The 7,565-nt window shown below is 39.5% G+C and overlaps 1 long non-coding RNA gene across 1 annotated transcript; it reads left to right on the top strand.

The window, feature by feature from the left end:
• Positions 1-1,781: 1,781 nt before the first annotated feature.
• On the top strand, positions 1,782-5,386 carry LOC140270789 (uncharacterized). The gene is made up of 3 exons (XR_011907723.1): positions 1,782-1,853; positions 4,251-4,410; positions 5,155-5,386. It is a non-coding gene; the product is annotated as an uncharacterized lncRNA (long non-coding RNA).
• The last annotated feature ends 2,179 nt before the right edge of the window (positions 5,387-7,565 follow it).

The raw sequence follows: 7,565 nt of genomic DNA, 5'->3' as shown, positions 1-7,565 counted from the left end.
TCTACATGCACGTTCAGTTTCATTTGGATCTAGTTATCTCTAGGTCTCAATTTGAGACCTGTAATGCAATATATATTTTCAATACTCACACACACACACACAAAAGTTTTTCGTGTTGTGGTTCTGGGAAAAAATAAATAAATAAGAGAAAAACAGCTAGTCACCAGGTAAAAGATAAAGAAGGGCTGTACCACTAACCTGGTCACCCATCTATCGCTTTCCTACGATAGAGTGAGCAAGATGCAGTTAGTTTGGTACCCCAGGAACAAGAAATGATAACGTCTTAGCTGTGTTGTTAAAGATAAGCTATGATGACATTTGATTAAATAGCATTTTCTCTTCCCTTATTATGTGCTATAATGCCACACGCTGTACGTGAGAGGGAGCAGGACGTTCAAGTCAATTAAGACAATGTGAAAAAATGAATGAGAAAAGAAAAGCGGACTTGGATAGTGCATGTCAGGAAGAAGCTATCATTAAATCCCTGGCCTACTTCATAGCTGCGAAGATGAAGACTCCTAGTTATGCTCACACAGATGTTACTGTTTTAGTTGACAAAATGCATTGATGATTGAAACTTTGATGAACCCTTCACTTCCTATGTATTATGACTGTACATTTTGTTTTTTGTATGTTATTGTAGAGTTATGCTCAACAACTGTCAACACATATTCTGATCTATAGATGGCGAAGAATCTGATGTGGCAAGCTGAAAGCTCGTTTTTTCCTGATTATGCAACAACAGTGCAAATATATCTTCTAGTTTGTAAAAATGACCCATGTGGCTATGAATAAGGCCCCATAGCTGCACATTTATATTAATTTTTCTCGGTTGGGGTCATAAAACAGTCATTAACTTGTACTGAACAATTGACTGAAGAATTGCATGTGTAAAGACAAAAGACTGTTGCATATATTACAAAAAAAAATGCTATCAGCTGTATTATTACAGTTGATCAGTACTTTATAGGAACTTGCATACATACTAATGCTGACCAAATTGGAGTATTGTGTTCTTCATCTGTGATGAAACCTGGCACTTGGGTGTATCGGAATACATTACAGGTAATGAATTTCCCTCGTTCTTTTTTTACATGTCAAACAAGGCTGAAAAAGGCAAGAGGTGACAAAGCCTACAGTCATCTGCATTCACATTTTTCCTTTTCATGTGGGAAGCAAAGCTGTCACGGTTGTACCTCGCTGACAAATGAAAAATACAAAAAAAACTTTTTCATTCATTTCTCTACACACCCCCACCCTCAGTGATTTAGAGATGTCTATCATTGACCGCGTGTTTGGTACCTGCTCATTATTGCTTTCTGAAAGATTACAGGTTTCTCATACAAACAAGACAAGGACACAATACAGACGGGCATGCTGAAAGGAAGCATGAGGCTAATGGGTGCTCAGCTGCACACAAACAGAGACAAACTGTCTTGAGTGTACCTTTTTATAGGCAGCCAATCACAACAGGCAAATCAGACAGATTTGCCAACTGCTTTTGTCCCCGCAAGTGCTGAATCAAATACTACACCATCCCCTCCACCGCAGCCTTGCTTTCCTACCATGAACACAAAATCTACAGACGTGTTTTGCCTGAATTGATTTTTCCCATCAGTTTGTGCAAGAGGGGGTATTTGTTTGTCCATCCATGCTGCTGTGCAATGGCACAGTCAGGCCATGGGTAGACTTGTGTATGTGTGTGTGTGTGTGTGTGTGTGTGTGTGAGTATGCTGGTGTGTGGATTTATATATCTGCAACAAGGCCATCTATCTCAGACAGTCCCATCTGTGTGCAACAATCTTGTTTGCTTATCCTCTGACCAGAGTGCAGCAGCAGCCAGCTGTCTGCAGGTAAGCAGGCAGTCGAGCTTTTGAGGGGGAGAAAGGGGGAGTATGATATTGATATTGGATTTCATCAATCGGTCTTTGTTGATAGGATATGTACCTCAGACTTTTAAGGTTGCTGTAATTAAACCTTTACTTAAAAAACCTACTCTTGATTCAGAAGTGTTGGCTAATTATCGACCTATATCCAATCTCCCTTTTTTGTCTAAAGTTCTTGAAAAAATAGTTGCAGTTCAACTTTGTGATCATTTACGTAGAAATAATCTGTTTGAAGAGTTTCAGTCAGGATTCAGAGTGCATCATAGCACAGAAACAGCACTGGTGAAAGTTACCAATGATCTCCTGTTAGCTTCTGATAGCGGACTTGTTTCTGTGCTTGTCCTTTTGGATCTCAGTGCTGCATTTGATACAATCGATCACAGCATTCTTTTACAGAGACTTGAACATATTATTGGGATTAAAGGAACTGCATTAGGCTGGTTTAAGTCATATTTATCTGATAGATTCCAGTTTGCTCTTGTAAATGAAGAATCTTCCTCACACGTTGGAGTAAGTCATGGAGTTCCTCAGGGTTCTGTGCTTGGACCGATTCTTTTTACTTTATACATGCTTCCATTAGGTAACATTATCAGCATGGCATAAATTTCCATTGTTATGCTGATGATACTCAGCTGTACTTATCTATGAAACCAGATGAAACCTACAGGTTGGTCAGACTACAAGCCTGTCTTAAAGACATAAAGACCTGGATGACTCAGAACTGTCTGCTTTTAAATTCAGACAAAACTGAAGTTGTTCTCTTTGGACCTGAGCGCTTCAGGGAGAAATTGTCTAGTTATATAGTTACTCTAGATGGTATTTCCTTGGCTTCTAGTTCTACAGTGAGGAACCTTGGAGTTATTTTTTACCAGAATTTATCATTTGACGCACATATAAAACTGGTTTCTAGGACTGCCATCTTTTACCTTCGTAATACTGCTAAAATCAGGAACATCCTGTCTCAGGGTGATGCAGAGAAACTAGTTCATGCATTTGTTACTTCAAGATTGGACTACTGTAATTCCTTATTATTGGGCTGTCCCACATATTCTCTGAAAAGCCTCCAGCTGATCCAAAATGCTGCAGCCAGAGTTCTGATGAGAACTAACAGGAGAGATCATGTTTCTCCAGTTTTAGCTTCTCTTCATTGGCTCCCTGTTAAATTCAGAATAGAGTTTAAGATTCTTCTTCTCACATATAAAGCTCTTAATGACCGAGCTCCATCATATCTTAAAGCTCTCATTGTAAGGTATCTTCCTAACAGAGCACTTCGCTCCCAAACTGCAGGTTTACTTGTTTTTCCCAGAGTTTCTAAAAGTAGAATGGGAGGTAGAGCCTTCAGTTATCAGGCCCCTCTCTTGTGGAATAAGCTGCCAGTAAATGTCCGGGAAGCAGACACCCTTTCCACTTTTAAGATTAGGCTTAAAACTTTCCTTTTCGATAAAGCTTATAGTTAGGGATGGCTCAGGTAATCCTGAAACATCCCATAGTTAAGCTGCTATAGGTTTAGACTGCTGGGGGACCTCATCTGTCACACCTTTCCTCACTTTGCTCTCTTTTTCCCCCTGTTTAATTTCACAATTGATTTTATGTACATGTGACATTATTGTGGTTATTAACGTATGTTTCCCTGTTCCAACAGATATCCTTTGAATGGCGTTATGGTGTTTTTCCCCCCTCTTTTCCCTCTTTTCTGTCTTCTCAAACCCCAGCTGGTGGAGGCGGATGGCCACCCTTCCTGAGTCTGGTTCTGCCAGAGGTTTCTTCCTGTTAAAAGGGAGTCGTTCCTTTCCACAGTCGCCACAGGCACGCTCAGGACGGGAGATTGGACTGAAGACAAGTTTCGGTGCAATCTGTTGGTTTCCTTAGCTAGGATATTAATTTTTTGAATTGGCTCTCTATGAATTAATTGGATTATGATTACAATGAATTGAATTCCAATTGGCTTGAATTGGACTATATTACTTAAGTGCCTTGAGATGACAATTGTTGTAATCTGGCGCTATATAAATAAAATTGAATTGAATTGAATTGATACCAAACTTCCACACTTTTCACCTCCATTTGTTGCTCCTAAGTCTTTCTTACTCATCTCTATAAAGCAATTCTTTTCACTTGTTCTTCCTTGTTCTTCCTCCGAGCCCCAACCTGCCCTGCCTGATGTTTTACTTTCTACCCTCCTGTACCTTTTCATTTGTACTGTCCCTGTCTAACTATCTAAAGCCATACGCTCCCACCCCCCGCATCAGTCTCTCTTATCCACTGTCTTTTTCTCTCCATACCCACCACTCTGAGTTGTGTCTTGCATCTGAGGAAAGCATCTTTCTCATCATCATCATCATTCTCCTTCTCCGTCTCTATCAGAGAGCAGGGAACAGCCGGTTAGGAGCAGATGGGGTGAAATAGCACCCAGTGATGAATATTCATCCCGTCCCGGCAGTCGCCATCCCCAGTCGCTGTGCCACTGAGGCCTCAGGACACAGATGTCACCATTCATTTGTCACATGCAAGATTGGACCAACAGGCAGGTCTATTGTGCCAAGGCTCTTGTGGGGGGATGGGACTCATGTGCGCCACCATAAATCTCCACTGCCCTTTACAGATATAAGCACAACTAAAGGAATAGATAATTAAATAAATTATAGGAAAGTCTGGCTTTCCTTTCAAATAAGGTCATGGGAAAAAAATTGCTTTGAAATTGGTGAAAAATCAAGGAGGCAACTCACATAGAAAGGCAGAGCTCCTGAGTAAACCTGAGTAAATGTAACAAACTCAACAAAAAGTGCACAATACACTTCACCAATGCTATTAATCATCACATAAGACAAGGAAAAAGTAAGCAAATATTCACTTTTTTTTACATAAGCAAATGAATCAGCAGATTCAAGTTTAGTTTTTTGATCATGTTATTGTTGTCTTGTCACAAAAGTTGTGCACAAGCCTCCAGTTAGAACAAAGGTGGATTAATGAGATAGCTAAAGGAAATACGATCAGAGCAATCAAGCTTTTGTGGCTTCTGGCACTTCCAAATGCACATCTTTGGTTTGAGCATTAAAATGACAAATAAATCTGAACATGCATGAAGTAAATGAAGCATGTGCAACACTGAAGAAACTAAAAAAAAGCAGCAATGTGTTTGACTGGGTTGCCTTACAGCACACAAAAAAATTAAAAGAAAAATCTAGTTTGTCAGTAAGTAAGGGGGTGTGAATTGTGAAGACTTCTCTTCGAGACGCAGCTTCTAATTCAAAGATAATTTTCTCTGCAGGCTCCCTGGACAGTGTGGAGTAGAAACACAGCTAATGGATAAAAAGAGAGCAAGGTCAGATGTGGGGGAAATACCAACATGATTGAGGTTCCTGGCCAATTAACTGGAGATCACTTAAATGGTTGGAGAGCTGAAGAGGTCATTATCCTAAAGCGCTCTGAAGAACCCATTAGGGCTTTTCAAAGCTGGACCCATGACTCTTCCACTTTTTTCAATATATTTTGCCCAATAAAAAGACACATGGTTGATCCTGTTGCACTGAAGCTGCTGGTTACTATTGTTGATTTTTATTTTTTTTTTGAGCTGACTGAACATGAGGATTAAGTGTAGCCGTGCATGTATATGTGTCTGCAAGCTCATTCATCTACACACACTATCAGACATTTACTAATATGAGCTGTGATGCACAGTAGAAGCTATAGACAGACTTTTATCCCTTTACACAGGGCTAATCCAAAAGAAAAACACCAGAGAATAAATCAATGTTTTCCACTGCACACAAAGTAAATCCAAGAAAAATCGACTTTCACGTTAGCCCTGCAAAAGAGATGGCGGAAAACAAAGTATAAATGTTTCCCTGAACAGCCAGATAAACTTAAATTACAGCATCAATATATACATACAGCTCTAAAGACACTGGGTATTTAAAGCCATTTCCAACTTGATTCCACAAAATGTTGTTTGGGAATTAATCTTTCATGCACAACAAACATTCATAATCTGACTTTGAACATCATCGCAGCATCTCCTGTATAAGTCAAAACCAGGAAGAGTATTTCATTGCACTGGCTGCTGTACAAGCGTAAACGTGTACGTCAGTGAGATTTCCCACTGCTTCCATCCACTGCTAAGGTGTTTGACGCAGAGTGTGTTCTTGTTAGGCAGATATATGGTTATGAAAGGGCTGAAACAAAAGTATGTCTGTGTGACAGACTCTGGAAACTTTTTGCTTAGTTTGCCACATAGCTTCGAATTTGACTAGCCAATGTAAACTTAGCTGCTGCTATCTGCAGGGACTGAATCCATATAAGCAGCAGAGGGAGGAGGAGATAACAAACATTGTGACGTCTCCATTCTCAAAACCTTTTATGAACTGCTACCAATGTATGGACCATGCATTCCAATTACCATCCTTTATTTACAAGAAAACCAGAGAACAAATTCAATCCAACATGGAGGGACTGCATGCATAAAGTCTTGTTCAACTCGATTTCACATAATGTTATGTACAAATCCCTCACTCATGCATTCCTAATCACATGCTAACCGTGAACACCTGTGCAGCATCTTCTGGAAAACAGAGAAGGTGGGGGGGTGGAGAAGGAATGAAGAGGACTGAGGGGCAGTGGAAGGTGCGATATTAGGATGCTATATTTAAAATATCAAAAGGAGGATTAAGAGAGGAAGTAACAGCAGTTTTTTCCTCACACATGGATAGTTCTTGCCAAGTTGGGACTGTAACCGCAGCCCATATATTGATATATATTGATTTCCTATTTTTGGAAAAATTTAAGCTTGCTGCCTCGACTCCTGTCCTTGTTTCCTTGATTTTATGAGTTCACCTGAGATTGATAGTGAGATAATTAAAGAGACCAACCTATCAAAAATATTTGGAACTGCAAGCCCCAAATACTTAGACTTTTGAAAGTGCTGCTGCTTAATACAGCTGTTGTAAAAATGAAAAAAAAATATGGTGATTTTCCTCCATACACTTCCTGGTGATTTTTTTCCTGGTTCCTGCAGTGGAAACACAGAGGCTCAGGGATCCACAGCCCTATGTGGATCTTAGTTTATTTATTTGGCAACTATATTTCAGTAAAGGGAGAGCAATTGAAAGGTTGAAAGAAATGTATCAATGTACAAGAGATGAACTTGAAACTATTTTGTTTTTCCCATTAGACTGATTTATCATCTCGGTGGAGCGGTGACATGAACAAAGGAGGAGCAAAGAGACAGGTGGTAATGAGTATAGTAGATGGTATGGACTTCTGTTGAGGCTTTTCTGGTATAAGGAAGAATTGGAGATGGACTAAAGAAAGTACAGAGGGAGAATGACAGAACAGAGAGTTTTATGATGAGACTGTCTGGCTTTAAAAGCAGCAAGCAGCTAGACCATTGGACCAGATTAGTGAAGACAAAATTAAGAAATAAGTGACTTTAAGAGCATTAAATATCCTCAAACAAACAGTCTTCACTTTATTTATAATTAGCACATGAGTGGGTGTGTTCAAACTTTTGACTGCCAACATATTAACAGCTTTCAGCAAGACTAGGGATGCCAAGTAAGTTGAGTGATAGCTGGAAATACAATACAATAGCTAAAGCATATACTATATAACAGTTGGGTTATATAATAGCTTACCACCAACAGGATGCAGTTGGTAAACTATTATACAGTATATCAAGGCAAC

Source organism: Leuresthes tenuis, unplaced genomic scaffold, assembly GCF_036924035.1.
Source record: "Leuresthes tenuis unplaced genomic scaffold, fLeuTen1.0.hap1 SCAF_15, whole genome shotgun sequence".
Classification (NCBI taxonomy): Eukaryota; Metazoa; Chordata; class Actinopteri; order Atheriniformes; family Atherinopsidae; genus Leuresthes; species Leuresthes tenuis.
This window is presented reverse-complemented; position numbering and strand designations above follow the sequence as displayed.